Below are 23,274 nucleotides of genomic sequence, written 5' to 3' on the forward strand. Positions count from 1 at the left end.
ACAGACATTCCGTTACCAGATCCCGACCTGACACTTTATGTGGATGGTTCATGTATGAGAACTAGTACAGGAGAACTAGTAGCCGCGTATGCAGTGACTACTGATACTGAAGTTATTAAGACACACCGCATTGATACCCTGTCCGCTCAAGCAGCAGAGCTAGTTGCTCTGACACAAGCCTGTATACACTCCAAGAACCTGAAAGTTAATGTTTACACAGATTCACGTTACGCATTTGGAGTTGTACACGACTTTGGAGTGCTCTGGCAGGAGAGAGGTTTCATGACTTCTCATGGAACCAAGATTCAGCATGGTCTCCTTATTCAAGCTCTGTTAGATGCCATACATTTACCGACATCCATTGCTATCATGAAATGCAAAGCACATACGAAAGTTACTGACATTATTTCTCAAGGTAATGATCTAGCAGATCGCACAGCCAAGCTTACAGCACAGACTCCAGACATTCCAGTTAACATGACACACACTCCAGATCCGACTACATGTATGACCGTTAAAGACCCTACTCAAGATGTCATAGATATCCAGTTACATGCTACTCCCGATGAAATCAAGAAATGGTCTGAACAAGGAGGGGTCCAGACAGATCAAGGATGGTTAACAAAGGGTAGGACCGCATGGTTTCTCCCCGACTCTATGGTTCAAGTCATCATTAATACCGCACATAGTCCAGCACATTTAGGAGAAAAAGCTATGTTAGACAGTATCCAGAACATTTGGTTCAACAAGCATTTACGAGCTGCAGCCAAGCAGAAAGTCCGTACCTGTATGATATGTTGTCAGTTTAATCCAGGTAAAAGTGTCCCGGTGGAACAAGGTGGTTTCCAGCCTCCTGACCACCCTTTTGAGGTCCTCCAGATGGATTATATTCAGATGGAGCGATGTCGAGGTTTCAAGTATGTCCTTGTAGTTGTATGCGCTTTGTCCAGATGGACAGAAGCATATCCAGTCCCAGATTACACAGCCGCGACCACTGCCAAGCAGTTGGTTCGTGAATTCTTCCCTCGATATGGACTCCCTAGAGTCGTATATTCTGATAACGGTCAGCCATTCTCATCTGAATTGATGAAGCACGTTTCCTTGTTGTTAGGGTACCAGTGGAAGTTTCATTGTGTACGCCATCCTGAAGCAGCCGGTCTCGTTGAGAGACATAATCAGACTCTGAAAATTCGAATTGCCAAAGTATGCAAAGAAAAAGGTGTGGACTGGCTAGTAGCTCTGCCAGTTGCTTTGTTTTATATGCGCATGGTCGCACATTCCAGATCAGGTCTGTCCCCGTATGAGGTCGTATTCGGCCGCCCCCCTAACATGTGGGGTACTCCTAGACCCCGAAGTATTACTGATGTTTCATGTAATATGCTGACAGATTACCTAGCTTCCTTGATGTCTGCCCTCAACTCATGTCGTTCACAGGTTGCCGCCACATTTCCAGACAATACCGAGGTGGCACCGCATGAAATCGTTCCAGGTTCGATGGTGCTCGTCCGGAACTTTGACAGATCAAGTCCGCTGGAGCCTCGTTGGAAAGAGCCCCGACAGGTCCTCCTCACCACCCGTACAGCCGTGAAATTGGAAGGACGCAAGGGCTGGGTGCACCTTTCTCATGTTAAACTTTTTAATGGACTGAAACCCGCCTTAAAGAACATTTCCCAGGATATCAAGACCTGCCAAAATATTGTTTTAAAGGACTGTCCCGCAAAAGACATTGCTACAACCCCTCCCCTGTTAGAGAAAACTCCGCAGCAGGAGTATAAGCAAAAACTCCGGTCTAGTAAAATAAGTCAGTCAGTTTGATTGTCTAAGTCCTCCCCTAGGTGAAACGGTTAGACTGTTTCTGACATGTATAAAATAGACCCCCATAGTGAGAGAGTCAGTCAAAACTCAATTCAATGTATCGTTTTTCTAAGTTTCATATTATTCATCAGCATAATGATTTCCTGCACCAGTTACGCATTTTTCCTGTATTTTCCAGTTCCTCATGTAAATAAGTCTGCTAATGCTACAGTAGAGCACACGTTTAGTGATCTGCCTCCTCACGAATATTCATACCGCCTCGCTATGCGCAATAACTCATTTATCCGTATGTTACATTACTCACACCAGACCAGCAATGCCACTAATTGTTGGGTGTGTGGTCGACTCCCCCCTTTCCAGACGTCAAAGGGAGTTCTGCCACTTTTCCCTTATCCCTTTTCACATAATGGTTCGTGTGGAGCATGGTCCACGTTAACGTCATCCTTAACAGATATGTCTTTTCTTAACAGTACATGTTTCCCGGACAAGCAAGGTTTCCCCCACAGAACAGGTTTAGATCTAGAAAATGAAGTGTATAATTTAGGTAACTATTCTTCGAATTTCATGGTCCTGAATGTTCAGTCTGATACTACTCCAGACTCACCTGCTATTTCAGTATTACCAGTCAAAGGCGAATTATGTATCCGTAATTATGGTTCTGTACACGTAGGACATAGTGATTGTACTACTATTATCCAGTATAGTGACAGTGGGAAATCTATTTTTAAAGCTTCACGTCATTCTTATTTTGTTTGTGGTCAAACTGCATATGTTCGTCTGCCCCTCGATTGGGAGGGAACCTGTTACATTGCCTTCCTACTGCCACCTGTTTTCCTAGCCCCACCTGACTATCATAGGAATTCCTTCCTAGTACATACTAGACACAAGAGAAACCTCCCGATTGTCGATTATACTGAAACTGCTGCAGAACAATTCATTGATATTGATAAAGGTGTGTTCCCTTATTTAGGTACAGTTGTAAACAGTAAGCTAATCCGTAGGTTAACAAGAACCCTTGAAGCAGTAGTAGATGAGACTGCCTCCGCTCTAGGTAACTTAACCGAAGAGCAATCCTTTATGAGAATCGTTGTGCTCCAGAATCGTCTCGTCCTTGACGTCATACTGGCCGATAGGGGCGGGGCCTGTAGAGTCCTCGGATCTAGTTGCTGCATTTTCATTCCAAATAACGCGCCGTCTGTTTATTCAGCTATAACCAGACTTCATAAAATAGCCCATCTGTTACACCAAGATCCAGGCACCTGGACATGGTCCGGTTGGTTCTGGAATATAATTTCCGCCTGGGGATGGAAAGTCCTGTCCCTTCTAGGTATAGCAGTAGCGATCATATTCAGCTGCTGCCTCTGTATACAATGTGGCCCTGCGATTTGCGGCATGTGTGCTACCTCTTGTATTCCTAGTCCCAAGCCCCGTTCTAAATCCCGTTCCAAGACAATTCGAGACGAGCAAATGGTACTGTATGAAATGATAGATGGTATCATGAATATTGATGTTTCCTGATGGAAACGTAGTGACAAGGAGGGAATGTGGAAAAGTAAATTTTGCCATGTTCTGTGTCCCTACGTGTCATCCCTCATATGTTATGTGTGCATGATCAATATGCATATGTACTCCCCATGTCTGATTAATGACGCAATTACAGTTGTGTCCACCTCTAGTATGCCAGTTTCCAGTCCTCGTGAATACTACGAATATCAGGCCTATGTAAAGCTACGTTGCCACGTTTCTCAGTGTGCACGTTATTTCATTATAAAGTCCCCGTTTCCAGGCCTCAACAGGGCCCGGACATCAGATTCAGCCCCTGTCTCCTGAAGCCTCGCTGAGGAGCGATCCAGCCCCCACCTGTATCCTCGACCTTTCACTTACTTCCTGCCTCGCAGTGCCCGGTGCAGCTTGGCTCTGCCTCTGAGTCTGCCAAGACTATGTTATGATTCCAGCTATCAGTTTAGTCCTCCTTCCCTGCATTCCTAAGCTACTGAACTACATCAATAGTTTCCGTCATTGTCTAGCCTATGCGGCTCCACGTTAGAGAAATACTGTATTTAATGGTCATTTAATATTCTTCATCACGCACTACATGTAGAATAAATGCATGCTCTAGTCTTAGAGTCAGTTAGCTTTTCCCCTCATGACTTCTAGTTTATATCAACATGTTCTCTAAACATCAGATACTAGATAGGGTTTAGGTACATGTCGCTCCGACCCTCCAGACTTTAGTCTCTGCTCCTAGCACAGAGTTCATAGCCCCCAGCTTCTCCTAGTGATACGTCATTGCCAGTTTGCGTGCACCACCAGGTTAGAGGTCCCGGCTCCTTAGGTAGCCCCCTCCTATGTTTCCGCCCATTCATGACATATTCTGTTACGTTTGCATCACATGTCTGAGTTACACCTTCTTTTTACTCTTATCTTTCGCGACTGCTACGCGTCACGCCTTCTGCTCCACCCACTGCTACGCCTACCGCAATGTAATGCTATGTGTTCGCGCTATGTATATATGCTCCTGTATTGTTATTAAAAGTTAGCGCGCGCTCATTCCAGACCCAGCCCCAGCAGCTGCTGGGCCCTGTCATCCTATTCCTATGCAGGTTGTCCTATTCCTGTCCTTATGCTGTATTAAACCTGCGAAAACTCCTACTACCTCGAATCTTGACTCTTATTTATTGAGCTATCTGTTATGATATATGTCTAGTCAAAAATAGGGTATTATTTATTTATTTACCACATAATTTCTCCCTCCCTCACTCACCAACATTCTCTCACACAGTCACCCAGGCTGAGCAGCATTATAACACATCTCCTTCCTTTATGAGGGAATACAAAAACTCTCAGCACGGTGTCAGAACAAATGCAAGAAATAAATAACATGGCATAGTTCTGAAAAGTAGCATGAAAATGAAAGGCGGCAAATTCATGCAGAAAGAATAATAGTAGCTAGAAAGAGACACGGGAACAAAAGTACAAAAGACTCAAGCACCAATCACAACACAACCAACACTCCCACTCCAAAAACTACCAGCAAACCAAAATACCAAAATCATGTAAGCTGGCTAGGCAAACACAGGAAAAGTACAAGGGTGCCAAAAACAAAGGTGTGAAGGAGAACCATCTAATAAGGAAAGGAAAAAAAAACACAGTGAGCACGCGTGGTGTATATCCACACACAACATCATAACAACACCACAATAATTGCAAAACTTCCCCCAACAACACAAATTGGGGTGGAATGTGTGGGCAACTAACCACAGGGAACATAAGCAGGTGGATAACACTACACTAACAACAAGACACCTGTAAGTCGAAAAGTACAGAGAAAGATAACGCTGGCATTGGAAAAAATTGCACAGAGAGAGTGAAATTAAACTGGCATATCAACAGAAAGCTGTTAAAGTCCTATCAGACCACCCAGATGGCGGAGCCTCATCACGTAGGACTCCTAGACCTTGGTTTGTGTGCAAGTGCCCAGACGTATTTTGGCATTGCATCACCCAGCCATGGTCTAGTCACCAAAGTTGTTCAAGCGGATGGTGTGTCTGACATGTGCAGTGCAAGAAATCAAGTGGTGTGTATAAAATGGCTGAACAGGCAAACAAATAAACTTTAATGGCGTTCGCCTGAACGTCAGGTTAAAAATTAGTGAGGTGACAGTGTGACAAAATCACTGTCTAACTTGCTTGGTAAAGATCAAAAATTAGGGCCAACATGTTTCTGCCATAGCGTGAAAGTCCACTGGCATTCTTCAGGGCCAAGCTGGAATGCTACTGCAAGTAAACTACTAATTGTGTTATAAAATAAATGTGTGGAAGAAAAAAATTTTTTTTATAAACCACAATCCAATCAAATTGGTCATACAAGACCATCCTACCGCATCTTCTTATGTAGTCCACAAGATGCAGTTGGTCTTCCCTGCAAACAATATACAAGAGAAGAAACCATGTAGATACTATACACAAGTACTGTTTGAACAAAACATAGATATTACTATCGCTCTAATCAGCACTTAGAAGATAAGCGCTGCTACTGTGCCGAAACCAATGCCAGCTCACTCAACACTGAAATACGTCCATCACCATTTAGCGATGGCCCCATAGGGGGTGCGCAACCTGGCGTCACCAACAGATAATCTGTGTATCCTTTAACAAAAGTATGAACACTTACCCATCAATTTATGGGAGTTCAGCCTCACCTCACCCGGCAACTGCTCGGAATGATAAGGCCCCGCTCTAAACACGTAAATAGAGACAGTTCCAGGTTAGATATCTGCCCCTAAGATGTTCATTCTACATCATTGTTAAAACCCAGTCATTTTCTCTTTTATCTGAAAAAGGTCCCCCACCCAGGCAGAACCGGTGGACGCATAGGGCGATTAACACATCACACCCTTAGAGACATCTATTCAATTATGATGTAAATCAATATGAATGCTAAACCATAGTGTTATGCTGACCTACAGCCACCATTTTATGCATGTAGTCAGTCCATAGTGTTTGGTAATAGTCTTAATCCAGGGTGCTGTTGACAAACATGCTAGTAAAAACGAGCTCACTAGTTGACAAACATAGGACAGAGAACTGCCTTGCTACCTATCTGCCCTTGAATTCCCAATACGACTGTGCATAAGCCGCCAGCAAACCACCAGTGGTCTGCACCCTCAACCATAACTCGGCTGAAGCCCCTGCTCCTACCTTACCTGTCCGTCGGTACCTTGCGGCGAGAACTCGAGCCGAAGGGGAGGCACCGACGGACAGATCAAGCACGCTTTTGTACTCCCATCGATTACCCAATTACGAGTCTGAATCGACTCAGCTGTGCTCAGGCCTAGTCCACAGCGCATGCGCTGCTCGAGCACACTTTACCTCGCGCCTGCGCAGTGCTGTCAATAAGCCCTCTGCACTCACACTACCGACAGGCCACTGAACGCGACGCATGCGTTTTCATTGGACACGGCCGCAGCTTAGCGTCGCATTACCAAGGTGCAACCGCGCATGCCCGGTCACACAGACGCTGCCACCCACGCGTCCGCATCAGGCGTCTTAGAATCACACTTAGTAGTGCGCGTGCGCACAAGCCGGAACGCGCATTATTGCCGTTCGTGATCACAAATGAACGAACTCTGGCAATAAGCCAAAATATTTACATGATAGCGAAGACCAGCAGTAAACTATGTCGTTCAGGGTCACGCCTACATACACATGTATTTGCTTAATGCAATTTGATTCATGCAATTGGGAGTACAGTACCTGTCCCAATAGTGAAATCCAGTGTCTATAAATACTATCCCAGCACCACTATCAGTGTCAATACAGTCCGCACCCTCCAACATGGTGTTATATGATGGAGGATATGACCCAGTAAGTGGCAAATGGAACTAATGTGCCCACCCATACTGGGGACTCAGCAAATATAGGGGAAATACCTCCCTATCAAAGGCAACAAACCCCCTTCACAAAGAACATCATGTCACGGAGTGGAGTACAATAGCTGAATATTACATCTCGGAGTGATGTCTGACCCAAGTGGTGGAGGGAGTCAACAGGTCCCCTAGTTGATAAACCCACAGTGGTGATCTATGAAAATGGAGACATCCCCAGGATGCCCCCTAGGCAAAGCCAGAGATTAACTACTAGGGGGCCCCCTGGAGGCCTCATTACATACGGATGTAGCAGAGGAGCACAAGATGGCAAATGTGGCACTCAGATCGATATCCATGAAATGTTGTCATTTAGCCCATTAATATCTGATTTCAGCTTGAAGATCCATCGCTGTTCTCTCACAAACAGAAAGTGCGAAACATCCGAGATATGTGGTGGGATGTAAGGCTTTTCTAAAACCACCCACATGAGTTCCTCCGCTTTATGTTGTGCCTCAAGGAAATGGTTCGTGAGCCCTGTCGCCTGTTTCTTGCACCGGATCGTGCTTTTATGTTCACTGATGCGGGACTTGATCATTCTCGTTGTGTGGCCCACATACTGCTTCTTACAGGGACACGTGATAAGGTAGATAAGTTTCTCCGAATTGCAGTTTGTGTGTCGCATGAGCTTCCAGGGTCTGTTTGTCCCAATGTCGATTGTAAGAGTCTTGCGTGTCTGTGGGCAAGCTGCGCAACTGCCACATGGGTAGTGGCCCTGGACCGGGTTAGTATTCCACAGGGTGTTCAAAATTTGTCTGTTCTCACCCCGTGGTCTGGTGTGGACCAGGCTATCCCGAATCGATGGTCCTCTCTTATAGGCAAACAAAGGGCGAGGTATAGTAGCCTCACCTACGTTCAAAATCTTCCAGTGTTTCAGTATGGTCTTCTTCACTGCATTGGAAGATGTGGTGAAAGTCTGCACCATGGTCATCCGATCGTTGGTGTCAGTAGACCTCTTGTGCTGCAAGAGTGCCTCCCGGTTATTGTTGAAAGCCCTCTTGCAAGCACGACGTACAAGATGATTCGGGTATTGTCGCTCTCTCAAATTGGTAGACAATTCTTGAGCATGATAGTTGTAGAGACTATTAGAGGAACAATTCCGTCTCAACCTCAAGAATTGGCCTACAGGTAGATTTTCACGCAATGATTGCGGGTGGAAACTCTGGAATGACAGTAGCGAGTTCCGTGACATTGGCTTTTTGAAAAGTTCACTTTGTAGACCTCCCTCTGCTGGAAAAATGCGGAGGTCCAAATACGCAAGTGCTTCTTTGCTGCTCTCCATAGTGAACTTGAGGAACCGATTCCTTGAGTTGAGCCATGTGTGGAAAGACGACACTTCCAGGGACGATCCTCTCCATATCACCAGGATGTCGTCAATATATCGTTTCCACAGTACCACCTGGTGGAAAAAGGGGTTACTGTGGTTCAGGACGTGGTCTACCTCAAATTGGTGCATGTACAAATTTGCCAAACTGGGGGCAAAAACGCTCCCCATTGAGGTCCCTGAGACCTGGAGATAAAGCTCATTTTGATATTGAAAAATTTTTTCCATCATTGCAATTCGTGCGCATTCCATTATGAAGGCAACTGGTGTTATTGTGTCCATCGGTTTAGCCTCTAAGAGGGTTCTGATGCAGTCTAGTGTTTCTTGCTGGGGGATAGAGGTGTACAGAGACTCAACGTCGAAACTAACCAATAGGTCTGTTTCTATGTCGAACTCTGCATCCGCTAGTAGTCTGAGCACATCCCCGGTGTCCTGTAGGTACGTCGGTGTTTCCTTGACAAGAGGTTTCAGGAAGAAATCCACAAAAGTGGATAGAGGCTCGAGTAACGAGCCTATACCCGAGATTATTGGCCTTCCGGGCGGAGGTCTTTGGGCCTTGTGTATTTTGGGAAGGCAATAGAAATACGGGGTCACCGGATGTGTTGCAATCAGATACCTCGCTTCCTGGGGAGTGATCCACCCTTCTGATGATCCTTCTTCCACCAGACTCTTGATGTCATTAGAGATTCTCTGTGTCGGGTCTTCGTTAAGGCGACGATAGGCACTGGTAACGTTAAGTTGTCTCTGACACTCCTCATGATAGACGTCAGTGTCTTGCAACACTATCGCGCCGCCCTTATCAGCGGGCTTGATAGTGATGAGCCTATCGTTCGCTAGGATAGACAGAGCTCGTTTCTCTGAGGTAGACATATTGAAGAAGTGTTTGCGTTGCTGAGTGTGATTCAGAACCTCATGCGTCACTGCTTGTTCGAAGGCTAGGACGTTAGCTGGTATTTGTTGGTTCAAGGGAGTAAAAGTAGATTTAGGTTTTAAACCAGTGTTCAGTTCACCTTGATCCAGTACAACAGCCTCTTCCGCATTAGAACGGGATGTTCTGAAAAAGAAATGCAGTCGTATCTTCCTAAAAAAACCTTCGAGTTCACACCTCAGGTTGAAGGGATCACCCAAGTAGGTGGGGACAAAGCCCAACCCCTTGTTCAGGACTGTGTTTTCAATTGGTGTAATAACTCTTGAGCTCAAATTCACCACTAGGTCGCTGCTCCTGTTGTTGGGCCTGTCTTGTTGACGGTCTGTGGTGCCCAGTTCACAGTTTGCTGGCCTCTCCTCTTGCCTCGGTTCCTGCCTCGGCCTTGCCATAAAAAAGACTGGTCATAGTAAAATGACGGGTTGGGTGGATACATGGGGGGACCCATTGGTGGAGGTCCCATTGGTCCCTGAGGATAATTCCATGGTCCCGGTGGCCACCATTGTCCCTGGTTAGGGTATTGTTGAACACCTCGACCTCTATTAGGTCTTCTCTGGAATCCTCTTCCTCGCATCCCTGTGTTTGAGCCTGCATTAGAATTACCTTGATCACTCGCCCCTGAGTCCGAGCCCGAAGATGAGTAATTCGACCCATATCTTTTGCCTCTCGAGTTGGTTGATGGGGCTACATAAGAATCGCTCAGATAGGGATAGGCCAATTCCATAGAAAAGCGTGCTAAATCTTTTTTGAATTTCTCTATTTTGTTCAATAAGATATTGTCACGGTACTCCTTGTTGGTTTTGTTGGTTTCATCCAAATTTTTCTTGTAAATCACAGGGCGAATTGCCGCATTAATCTGTCCTTCCAGAACCTGGATCTCTATAAGTAAGGCATCCGCTGTTTTCTTGGCTGTTTTGATAATTAAGATCAGCCAGTCGCGAGTGCAACGCCAGCCGATCAGAGCCCAACTTTTCAAAAACTCCTTGTCAGCCAAAAAAAGTCGTGGTGCCGTAGTGACAATCAAACCCGATGGTGCACATTTGCCATGCAGGTACTCGTTCATGATCACCCCATGTAAGGAGATGCGGGAGTGATTTTTCTTAAGGTTCAGAAGTTTAACCCAATCGTCCTCTGTCGTGGGATTGGAGGTCGAGGGTAGGTCATCTAATATACTAGGATTATTGCTGAGGATATTGTTCAGATCCTCATCGTCGAATGCTAAGCCACCAAAGTCCTCCATAGTGAGAAACCTCGACAGACAAAAACCTAAATGAATAAACTGGGTGAGCTAAAAGAATTCCCACTACATATGCTGTGTGGTACTACAATTGAAAAGCAAAGACCCGCAGCCTAGGCTGCTCAAAACATTATAACAACTACTCGTAGGGGAGGGTCAGAGGGAAATTGTTTAACGACAACACAGGTGAATACCCCCAGTATGAATGCACTAACAACAAGACACCTGTAAGTCGAAAAGTACAGAGAAAGATAACGCTGGCATTGGAAAAAATTGCACAGAGAGAGTGAAATTAAACTGGCATATCAACAGAAAGCTGTTAAAGTCCTATCAGACCACCCAGATGGCGGAGCCTCATCACGTAGGACTCCTAGACCTTGGTTTGTGTGCAAGTGCCCAGACGTATTTTGGCATTGCATCACCCAGCCATGGTCTAGTCACCAAAGTTGTTCAAGCGGATGGTGTGTCTGACATGTGCAGTGCAAGAAATCAAGTGGTGTGTATAAAATGGCTGAACAGGCAAACAAATAAACTTTAATGGCGTTCGCCTGAACGTCAGGTTAAAAATTAGTGAGGTGACAGTGTGACAAAATCACTGTCTAACTTGCTTGGTAAAGATCAAAAATTAGGGCCAACATGTTTCTGCCATAGCGTGAAAGTCCACTGGCATTCTTCAGGGCCAAGCTGGAATGCTACTGCAAGTAAACTACTAATTGTGTTATAAAATAAATGTGTGGAAGAAAAAAAAATTTTTTATAAACCACAATCCAATCAAATTGGTCATACAAGACCATCCTACCGCATCTTCTTATGTAGTCCACAAGATGCAGTTGGTCTTCCCTGCAAACAATATACAAGAGAAGAAACCATGTAGATACTATACACAAGTACTGTTTGAACAAAACATAGATATTACTATCGCTCTAATCAGCACTTAGAAGATAAGCGCTGCTACTGTGCCGAAACCAATGCCAGCTCACTCAACACTGAAATACGTCCATCACCATTTAGCGATGGCCCCATAGGGGGTGCGCAACCTGGCGTCACCAACAGATAATCTGTGTATCCTTTAACAAAAGTATGAACACTTACCCATCAATTTATGGGAGTTCAGCCTCACCTCACCCGGCAACTGCTCGGAATGATAAGGCCCCGCTCTAAACACGTAAATAGAGACAGTTCCAGGTTAGATATCTGCCCCTAAGATGTTCATTCTACATCATTGTTAAAACCCAGTCATTTTCTCTTTTATCTGAAAAAGGTCCCCCACCCAGGCAGAACCGGTGGACGCATAGGGCGATTAACACATCACACCCTTAGAGACATCTATTCAATTATGATGTAAATCAATATGAATGCTAAACCATAGTGTTATGCTGACCTACAGCCACCATTTTATGCATGTAGTCAGTCCATAGTGTTTGGTAATAGTCTTAATCCAGGGTGCTGTTGACAAACATGCTAGTAAAAACGAGCTCACTAGTTGACAAACATAGGACATAACACTACACCCAATAACTACAGCACTTCCCCCAATGACTCAAGATGGGGTGGAATGTATGGAAAAGGGCTACACATAGCATATGCACTTCCCCCAACAGCAAGTTGGGGTGTGATGTGTGGAAGGGACTACACACGGAACCAAAAACACTCCCAACGCAAACCTTGACGTGCGAGGGAAAACACTCCCAACGCAAACCTTGACGTGCGAGGGAAAACACTACCAACGCAAACCTTGACGTGCATGGAATGCAGAGAAAATAAGAGGCAGCCAGGAAGTAAGGAGCAATCTGGAAACAAGGTAAGAACATATGCGCACTTCCCCCAACAAGTTGGGGTGTGATGTGTGGAAAGGACTCCACAGGGAACAAAAACACTGCTAACGCAAACATTGATGCGCGAAAGAAAAGGGGGCAATGCACACACACATTACAAAATGAAGAAAGAGCGACCACATAGAAATATGCAACATAAGTAGAACACATGCATACAATACAAACAGCCAAAATGCAAGTGATAAGATAAGGAATAATCATGCAAAACACAATGCACCTAAATGAGGGAGAAATAAGAATTGAGGCTCAGACGTCAACTGAGGGAGAAATTATAAGGTTATAACACAGCATAAGTAATAAAACATTCACTATAAATTCAGGAAATAGCAAGTAGGAAGGCATTGGACATTCGACTAAAAGGACACAATGATGAAGTAGGTGTTCCCCCCGGTGAGCGACCTCTCGCCCGTGGAGACAAAAACGTTGAACAAGAAGTGAATTATGCAAAATGTTCTGTAAAAACAGGTACCAAAAAAAATGTCTTAAAGTAGGAGGAAGATTCCACTACAGAAATGTCCCAACAATTCCTGAGTCACAGACGAAGTAGAAATGGTAGCTACTGGTGAACAAAAAAAAATAAGTTGCTCACCACTCACCAGCTTGGAACAAGGCACCAAAGGTCAGGGACTGTGGAACTACACAGACAAAGTGCAGAACGATAACGAGAGTCAAGTACTGACGACTTGAGGACTATAAAATGAAGAGGAGTACCGTGACGTCTGTGTAAGGAATGCCGCAACTCCTAGATCATGAGCATGGCAACCTCAGCATCGGAACACAGTAGGGGAGATGGAGCGGCGTTGTCTTGGTGAGTAAAAATGAAATCTTCACATAACTTTATTCATGAATACACAACGTGGTTGGCAGAGCATGTACCATGCTGGGAGCTGCATATGACCTCATAGAAAACTTCACACACAAGACAGCGGCACGATCGAGATGCTGAGCTGGATGGCTCACGGCGCGCCCAAGCTGAAGGGCTCCGCTCTGCAGGCCTGAGATGCATAGAATGAGTAATGAAGGAGTACAGAGTCACAGAAGATCCCCGAGGTCTTGTGTTGTAAGATAACAGTTGGTGCATTGGAAAAGGGTGTGCATGCTCCAAACGGCCCACTCCCCCGACCATTCTAAACTTTAAAAATAAAACCAAGGACTAAAGTCGCCCCCCCAAGGGCACTGGGACACCTTCATGCTCGCGTTCTCTAGGCGTCCCTTGAGCAAATGTAACTGCACAGGGCGTAGCATCTAGAGGTCACTGTACGAAAGCTGCATCTTGTTTAAACATGTAAGACAACATGCTTACTCAAAGGTTCTCCTCGCATGCAAAGTGAGAGAAAGACTCCTCCGAGTCATCCAACTTCTCCATTTTAGTACAATTCCAGCTTCACACAAGCTGTGAAAGGTGAACTCCTAGGACGACGTTCATTTCCTATAAGTCACATCAGCTCAGTCCACCAAGCAGGGAGAGTAGGATCTTCCACATGACGGTCACAGGCAGCAGGGCAAGGAGAGAGAAAATCCAGCAGGAACCGGCACACTTGGGTAGGAACATGGAAAGCAGTTTCAAGGCATGAGGGTGGAGGAAGAAAAAATGTAAGATAAACTGGCACTCACGGGTTGGGGCGACCGGTGGAGTAGTCACTGGAGGGATCGGGGTGCCAGATTCTTCAAGTTCCACTTCAATTTCTTCTTCTTCAATTCAGTTACTTCAAGGTTGACAGTTTCAGTCTAATCAGGTGACACATGCAGGTTCTTCCTTCTCAAATCGTCATCAAAATATGTTGTAATAAAAGTAGTCCATTCACATAGGTTCTTCAGGTATCTTTATTCAGGTAGGATGTTAAACAAGGGAGAACCCCACCAGGAGCAGCCTCACTGCTGCTCAGCTGCTGCTCAGCCCATCCACCAACTGACTCTCACACACATGAACATTCCACTCACCATCATCCTCTCACACAGTCACCCAGGCTGAGCAGCAGTATAACAGATTGTAACCACACACACCATTGACAGCAGGAGAGAGCCACAACCAGTTGCAAACACTGCCATCTAGCTACACAACTAAGTATAACCTTGACCAATAACGTTCTCTGACAAAACTAACTTTATATCCAGAACAAATATATATGTAGCATTTTTAAACATTTTAGATTGTGATAACAATTACTAATGTGGACTTTTCAAGTTCCATTACTAACTGTACACAACTGGAAGGTAAAAAAATATATATTGCCTACTCAGATTTGATCCTGTACAGTTACTGAGGTTTCAACATTCTATTCAAACCCCGCCACATAATTACCTCAGGGGCGGTGGTGGACTGTGACTAAGAGGCAGAATTAGTATTCTAACACCACCGGGTATTTACCTCAGTGAATGTGATGGACAGTGACTGAGGGGCAGAATTAGTATTCTAACACCACCGGGTATTTACCTCAGGGAAGGTGCTAGACAGTGACTGGGGGACAAAATTACTATTCTAACTCCCCCATGTACTTACTTCAGGGAAAGTGCTGGACAGTGAAATAGGGCAACATTTCTATTGTAACTCTGCCGAGTACTTAAATCAGGGAAGCGCTGGACAGTACCTAAGGGGCAAAGTTACTATTCTAACACTGTCGGGAACTTACCTCAGGGAAGGTGCTGGATAGTGGTCTGGGAGCATAATTACTATTCTAACTCCACCAGGTACTTACCTCATGGAAGATGCCAAACAGTAACTTGGGGGCAAAATTACTATTTTAACTCCGCAAAGTACTTACCTCAGAGATAGTGCTTGACAGTGCTGGGGGGGAGCAAAATCACTATTCTAACACCACAGAGTACTTACCTCAGGGAAGATGCTATGGAGTGACTGGGGGGGTAAGACCACTAATGTTACATTAACAACTACTTTTTTCTTTTCTACAAACCTAATAATAAAAAAAATTACAAAATACAATAGAACAAAAGGAAATTCAGCAAATGTGAAAAAAACAGTGTATAAACGATAAAAACCTTTTCCGGTAAATATTCTTTAAAAAATATATGCATAACCAAATCTAACCTATTTCATTACATTCCACTATCCTTTAGTGGACTTGCTCCTTCCACAGCGCAGTGCCCTCTGGTTGCTGCTGCTGCTGTTGTCCCCATCTGCGGCTGCTATTAACCCGGAGATCAGGAGTTTGAGGTCCTCCTCCAGCCGCAGACTTCACTGCTCTGCTGCTTGACTGCCCTTCTGTCTCTCTTGCTGCTGTTTCTGTCCCTCTTTCTGCTTTCCTCTTTAACCGCTACTGCGCTACCGCGTTACCGCGTTTTCCCGCTGTGCGCTGGAATTTGAAAAATGCGCGGTTTGTGACAAAGCCAGCTCGTCATCCGCGCAGGTAATGCCCATGACGAGCTGGCTTTGTCATCCGCATCGAAGGGGTTAATTTTTCTGCCGCTGCCTTTTGGCTTTGCTTTTTTTCTTTTCTGTTTTCTACTTTTTCCTGTCCTCTCCCTCGTCGCACCTGTCGTGGGAACCCTCCCTTCCAGTTTCCCTTCCAGTGTTTCCCACCTCCCAAATCTCCAGTCCCCCCGCAGCACTACTTAATGGTGGACATGCAGTGGGTGTACCAAAACGTCTAAGGCAAGCTGGTCTGAGCCTCACAACACCTGGACCGCGCCCAGTGCAGGGAACCTGCTCCTCAGACACTCCACCACTACAAAGCCAGCACCTTCCTCACCTTCAACCCAGGATGGCAAGCCGCCTTCCACCACCCCTTAAGCTATGCCAACATGCCAGCTCCTCTTGCTGCCAAGCCAACCAACAGCACACCTGTCTGGCTCAACTGCCTCCTCCTCAATGCGCAGTCCTCTACAAACACAGAAATCTGGGACCTCCTCAATGCCACCTCTACTGACACCGCTTTCTTCATGGAAACCTGGACCAACCCCTGCTTCAGACCAGACATAGCCATCGCAATCCCTGATGGCAACAAAATCATGCACAAGGACTGCCATGACCAAACAAAACCCCAGAAACTCACACAGGCTTCTATCTAATCTGCCATCAACGCACACCACCCCTCCTGAAAACCACAATAAAAACAGCGCTCCAAGAGAGAATCAACACCAAAATACACAACAATAAAGAACTCTTCACCCTTGTCAAGGAGTTCGCCACGTCCAACAACAAGACCACAGACGTTCCCCCCTCCCAAGACCTCTGCAACAAAATCAGCACCTTCTTCCACCACACAATTAGGAATATCTACAATAGCTTTGACACCCTAGACCTGGCCACTATGCCCGACACCATTGCACACAACCAAGCCGCACCCTAACAGACCGAGCACTGCTGGATCCCACTCACAACAGAGAAAATGCTCAAGACCATGAAGAGTATCTCCTCAGGAGCCCCGACAAATCTTTGCCTGTCCCACATCTTCCACAGAGCAGCTGCCACCATCACCCCGCAGCTCACTGCACCATCAATGGCTCCATCGAAACTGCCACTTTTCCTGAAGATTGGAAACACGCCGAGATCAAACCCCTGCTGAAAAAGCCGTCCTCAGACCTGACAGACCTCAAGAACTTCAGACCCATCTCCCTCCTCTCCTTCCCAGCTAAGGTCATCGAAAAGGCCATCAATGCCCAACTCTCTGAGTTCATCAAAGTGAACCACATCCTGGACACCTCCTAATCTTGCTCCCGAATTAAACACAGCACAGAGACACAGTCCTCACTGCCACCAGCAAAATATGCTCCATCCTCAACCGGTGTGAGACGGCACCCCTCATCCTACTAGACCTCCCGACCGCCTTTGACACCGTGTCCCTCTGCACCCTAATCACGAGACTCCATGACCCCGGCATCCATGACAAGTCTCTGCACTGGATCCACTCCTTCCTCACCGGCCCGACCCAGCAAGTCAGACTACCACCGTTCCACTCAGAACACACAGATATCAGATGTAGAGTGCCCCAGGGTTCGTCCCTAAGCCCCACCCTCTTCAACAGCTACATGGCCTTCCTTGCAGCCATCAGCAGAAGGCACAGACTCAACATTGTCTCATACGCCGATGACACCCAGCTGATCCTCTTCCTCACCAACATACCTGCAACCGTCAGAGCCAACTTCCACAGTGAAATGAAGGCCGTTGCAACCTGGAGGAAAGACATCTGCGTTAAGCTCAAATCGGGCAAGACCAAAGTACTCATCCTGGGACCCACCCCTTCAGCTTGGGACAACTCCTGGTAGCCAGCAGCTCTAGGATCTCCCCCTACCCCAACAGACCATGCACACAACCTCGGCATCATACTGGGCTCATTGCTCACTATGAACAGCCAAATCAACACAGGTACCTCAGCCTGATTCCACATGCTATTCCTGCTTCGAAAGACATTCAGATGGATCCCCACAGAATCCAGTAAGATGGTCACCCATGCACTCATAACCAGCAGAGTTGACTACAGCAATGCACTCCGCTGGCGTCACCCAGAAACAGCTCAAGAAACTTCACAGTGTCCAAAACGCCGCAGCCAGACTGGTACTCAATATCCCCCGCCGGAGCCACATCACGCAACACCTCCAACAACTCCACTGGCTCCCAGTCAACAAGAGAGTCACTTTTAAGCTCCTCACTCACACCTACAAAGATCTACACCAGCATACCTGAACCACCACCTCACGTTCTAGTACCTGCCAGACAACTCTGATCCTCCCAACTCACCCTTGTCTCTGTCCCCAGGACCCACAAGACCAGAACTGGAGCAAGATTGTTCTCCCACCTTGCTGCAAGGACCTGGAAAACCCTGCCCCTCCACCTCATGCAATCCGCATTGCTGACCCAATTCAGGAAGGACCTCAAGACGTGGCTCTTCGAATGATCAGTCCAACCAGCAGCCCCCCTCTGCCAGAGACTTAAGACCCTCACGGGTGAGTAGCCGTGCTATACAAGACCCTGATTGATTGTTTGATTGAACTGCCACAAGCCACCACCTCTGCTGGGATCCAGGATCCCTCGGCGTTGGTGGTGTGGAAAGGGGCAGAAAATGTTGACAGTGCCGATGCCATCACCTCCAAGCAGATTACGACTGCCCATTTCATGGCAAATCTGCCCATGGGGTACAAGCGGAGGGGCATATGTTATGCCCCCCTGGACTGCACCTTCCTGCGTGCGCGGTGTGACATGCACAACATGGAGCACGAATGTGCTGTAGTTGCTGTCATGGTGGCTGAATGCTGTAGGCTCCCCATACGCCTAATATACCTGCCGCCATGACACCGCTCGTTCTAGTTTCATCTCATAATCCGGCAGGCGGGGTCACCATGGGCTTGGTGGTCTTCCTTGGAACTGCTACAGTAGGGCAGTCCTACAGGAAGACTGCCAAGCTCGTAATAAGACCCTCAGACTAAAATATCTCAAATTTTTCACAGTAGTAGTAAAAAGAATTCACAATCAAAACGTTGTTTAAAATAACCATGCAGAACCTTTTCCCCTTAGCAGGTACACTGGTGATAAAAAAATTACACTACAGTTTTAAAACCATATCATTCACAAAAAGTCTCTTTCATCAAATTGTTCTGCAGATCAGAGTACAAATCACCTAAAGTAAAGTATCAAGCCACTAGAAAATCAGACAGAAAATTATCCTGACTAGCAGAACCCAGTTTAGGAAAGGTAAAAACCATCTCACTTAAATAATCTGTAAAAAGCAATGCATTTCCAAATCTATCAGCTTTCTTCCAACAGACTACAAAGACTAACATTTAGGGCCTGATTTAGATCTTGGTGAGGGTGGTCCCACTGTTGCTTTTCCGTCCGCCGCCTTTGATTTTATCTTTTTGGGGGGAAATCTTCCCTTTTTAGGGGAAATCCCCCTCCCAGGTCCACCCTCTAGCTATTGGGACGAGTCGTTCTAAAAATGAATGCAATGGTGGATGTTTGAGAGCCTGCTCTGGGTATGTTTGCCTTTTTGTGATTGTGTGTATATAAGGGCGAGTGCAAACGATTATCCACACAACATTCTCTCTCATTCCCCCAGCCCCAGAATTATAAGGGCTTTGTGTGTGTGTTAATCCACTTCCCCAAACAATACCTCTATATCCCTTGCACCCCATCTCTAAAGGTTTGTGTAACAGCCCTGCACTATTTTAACTAATTAATATTACATTTAACTATCATGCATTTTAATCTTGAAACATTAATGCTCAGACATTAAAAATAATACCTGGGTATTAATAAACTTCCTACCCAATACCGCTATACCCCTTGATTCCCATAACTAAAGATTTATGTAATAATCGTACAAATATTTAAGTAATTCATTTTACATTTAATATCATATGTTGCAGACATTAAACATGAATACTCCTGTATTATAATTAATACTGAATATTAATACACTTCCCCACCCAATGATCCTATATCCCTTGCAGCCTGTCCCTAAAGGTTTGTGTTATAGTCTTACAATAATTGTAATTAATTAATTTTATATTTAATTATCATACATTTGAATAATTAAAGATTAATACTCAGGTATTATAATGAATACCTGTGCATTAATACATATCCCCACCCTATACACTTCTATCCCATACCTAAATGTTTGTGTTAGATCTCTAAAAATACTTTATAAAATTGAAACAATTAATTAAGAGCATATATAATTTTAGTAAAATAGTAATGCTCGGGTATTAAAAGTAATACCTGAGTATTATTACCCTTTCCCACGCAAAACCCCTCTATCTCTTTCATCCCACTCCTAAATACTTGGGTTACTTAAATTTGTTTTTTTATATAAATACATAGTTGATTTAAAATCATATATAATTAAGTATTATCATTAATACTAATGTAAATAAAATAAATAATATTAAACTACAAATTAATAAAACATGTCCCTACAGATAAGCTTACCTATATATTTAACTATATACTTGCCCAATAATGCGTGGTAAGTGTATATGCCAATAATTCATGGTAAAGGGTGTCTAGGGGTATTGTCCTTGATCATGTGCACTCTTTTCTCTTCTCTGGTCCACAGCTCTCCTCACCCCATCCTACTTCCTCTCATATTCTCACTCACCCTCTACACTCCTTTCTCTCCCTCAACTCTCAGCATGCATCTTCCCATGAATGTACATCCCTGTTTTTCTACCCCCTAGCTCTTCCCAATACAAATTTGTTTCCCCTATGAATGTCCTTCATTCTGTCAATTATATCTTATTATTGTTTTCTCACATGTATAGCACTCTGATTGCAATACTATATCCCTTGCATTTTCTGCACACTGTTAACTTCTTTGTTTTATGTCTACCTTCGTTGTAAAGCGCTCTGATACTCTCTGGTCCAGCAGCGCTATATAAAACCTTTGAAATAAATAAATAAATACATAAATAAATAAATAAATGTGTGGTAAAGACATGCATGGTAAATGGATATGACCGATAGTGACATGTGAGGTAAAGCCTTATGCAGGGTAATGACTGCATGATAAAGGTATTGCGAAGTTAAAACTTTATTATAATGGCTGTTTCCCTTCAGTAACATAACATTGCATATGTTTCTGTGGCCCAATGGCAAAGTAAGCGATCACCTGATCATCTAAGAAAGTAGACTACTAATTCTATTACATTTACAACAGAGTAGCCAACTTATAACCTAATAAATCATCATCCTTATGTTTGTGTCAATTGTTGCGGGCAGGGGCGTAGTTTCAGGGAGGGGTGAGTCTGGAGGGTTGTTTGGGATGTAGCACCCTCCCAAATAAATGTATCCTTGGCTTGGTGTTTGGTTCTGGGGCGCTGAGTCGGGTTTGCTTTCTCTCTGTCACTTTTTTTGATCATGAACCAAGAATGAAAGACAAAAGAGTGACCTCTGATGTAAACGGTGGAAGAGAGAGTGAGAGAGAAGAGAGAGGCGGAAATACCCATCTGGTAACTGAATTTCATACTGTGAACCCAGATAACCTGGAATCAATACCGGCGGCCCTGCTTGTCTGGATTGCGTGATCCAAAGTAAATATTTTATTTCACAAGGACTTTTTTTCTGTATTATAACATATGAGGGCACTTAAATATTTGAGTTCAGGATGTGTGCTGCACAAGTACATCTTATTTTTGATTTAATAGACAATAAAGCTGCTTCACCTATAATAAGAATCTAGGCCATTAGGGTTTACATGACTAGTGACTTGCCTCTTAATTCACTAAGGGCATTGGCATTGTCGTTTGGGAGTGAGTAATGACTTTTTCTAAAAACCAATATAATCTGATAGACTAAGGTGATGTGCTTCTGCATGTTAAAGAAATACACTTTTTTGAGTTTTTAAGAGATTCACCATATATTTATATTATGTTAGCGGCACGATATACATGAAAAATATTTTCATGGCTCAGCTCGTGCATTGGCTCTTGAAGCCAAGTCAGAGCCATGGCTTGGCTCTGGTTCAACTCGCCCTATTATTTTGCCCATGCGTCCGCCTCTATTTGCAATTCAGTCTTAGCATAGTCACTTGATAAATTGTTTGCAAAAGGCACAGACTAGAAACTTGGAGTCCTGCTCACATGCGCTCATTTGACAACTCTAGCATCAAAGCTTCTTGCAGCAGAGACAAAGAAAAGTGTATGCAGTGAAAGTTTATTTGAAATAAGTGCTCCCAATCTTAGGACTCCAAGTCATTGCCTAATCAGAGGCAAATGCTCAGGATAGCATTCCAAGCCATGGCTTTTCACCCATTGTGTCACTCTAGACAGAGGCCCACCTAATGCAAATCACTACTGGCAGTCAATCCCCAACCTTGGTCATCTCACCCCTCTTGCCCAGAGCCCACTGCTTTTTAGTTGTGAAATTTGAGATTCATATCCCCACATCTCAATAAGTTGTGCCCCTGCACAGAGACTTGTTTAGAGGCAAGTGATAGGGACATTTAGTTAGCATATAGATGTGTTTGAGAATGGCTTTAAAAAGAAGACCGTAATTATCCTAGTTGGTAGAGAGCTCCAGATGTATTGGCCATTGTAGGGATAAGCTCTGCTTTGCAGTGGTATTTTTCCTGTTCCTGGAAAGATCAAGGCAGAAGGAAGCCTTCAAACTTAGATCTTTTTTCCCTCACATACACGGCAGATTATTGTTCTTTGGGTTATCCGTGTATTTGGCCTTGTGGGGGATGCAGGTGGGCTTCCTGTGGGTTATGCTTCTAGGGCCAGGCGGTTCAACCAAGCCAGGCCTGGAATGAAATGGTTACTGTCACTATTTCTGGAGATAGGAGCAGAAGTCCAGTGCTGGACTGCTTTTGTAGGAGAAAGCCAGACATACATTTAATGGGTGGCTGCTACAACAGAGATGTAATATTGTCTAATTGCACCGACATCTTTGAATTATCTAATGCACTCCTTCTCCTAATTTAAATTGGATTAAAAAAGATTTCACATTGCAAGAACTAAACGCAATGCCTAGTATCGTTTCTACATTACAAGTCTATTGTACAACGGGTCAGAAGAATGTCTTATCTACACATCCTAACACATTTTAGAGACTGTGCACATGTGGCTGCTGGTTGCACAAGTAACCATGATAGTCAGCAACCTTTTTATACAGCAGCCTAATGTATTCCTAGACTATAGAGAGGATCTCAGTATGTTCTGAATACAAGACCTAAGCATAAATACCTCGGTCTGAGAGGTCTATTATACAGTGTGGTTTAATGTGCCTGATAGCCACACAATAACATGTTATTAATCAAA

At 44.7% G+C, this 23,274-nt stretch overlaps 1 long non-coding RNA gene across 1 annotated transcript in view; it reads left to right on the top strand.

The window, feature by feature from the left end:
- Nucleotides 1–13,201: 13,201 nt before the first annotated feature.
- Nucleotides 13,202–23,274, top strand: part of LOC144824098 (uncharacterized) — a 128,907-nt gene continuing 118,834 nt past the window's right edge. Inside the window, exon 1 of the long non-coding RNA XR_013608897.1 lies at nucleotides 13,202–13,369. This is a non-coding gene — a long non-coding RNA (uncharacterized LOC144824098). The remainder of the gene's footprint in view (nucleotides 13,370–23,274) is intronic.

This window comes from Lissotriton helveticus, chromosome 3_1 (assembly GCF_964261635.1).
Source record: "Lissotriton helveticus chromosome 3_1, aLisHel1.1, whole genome shotgun sequence".
Taxonomy (NCBI): domain Eukaryota; kingdom Metazoa; phylum Chordata; class Amphibia; order Caudata; family Salamandridae; genus Lissotriton; species Lissotriton helveticus.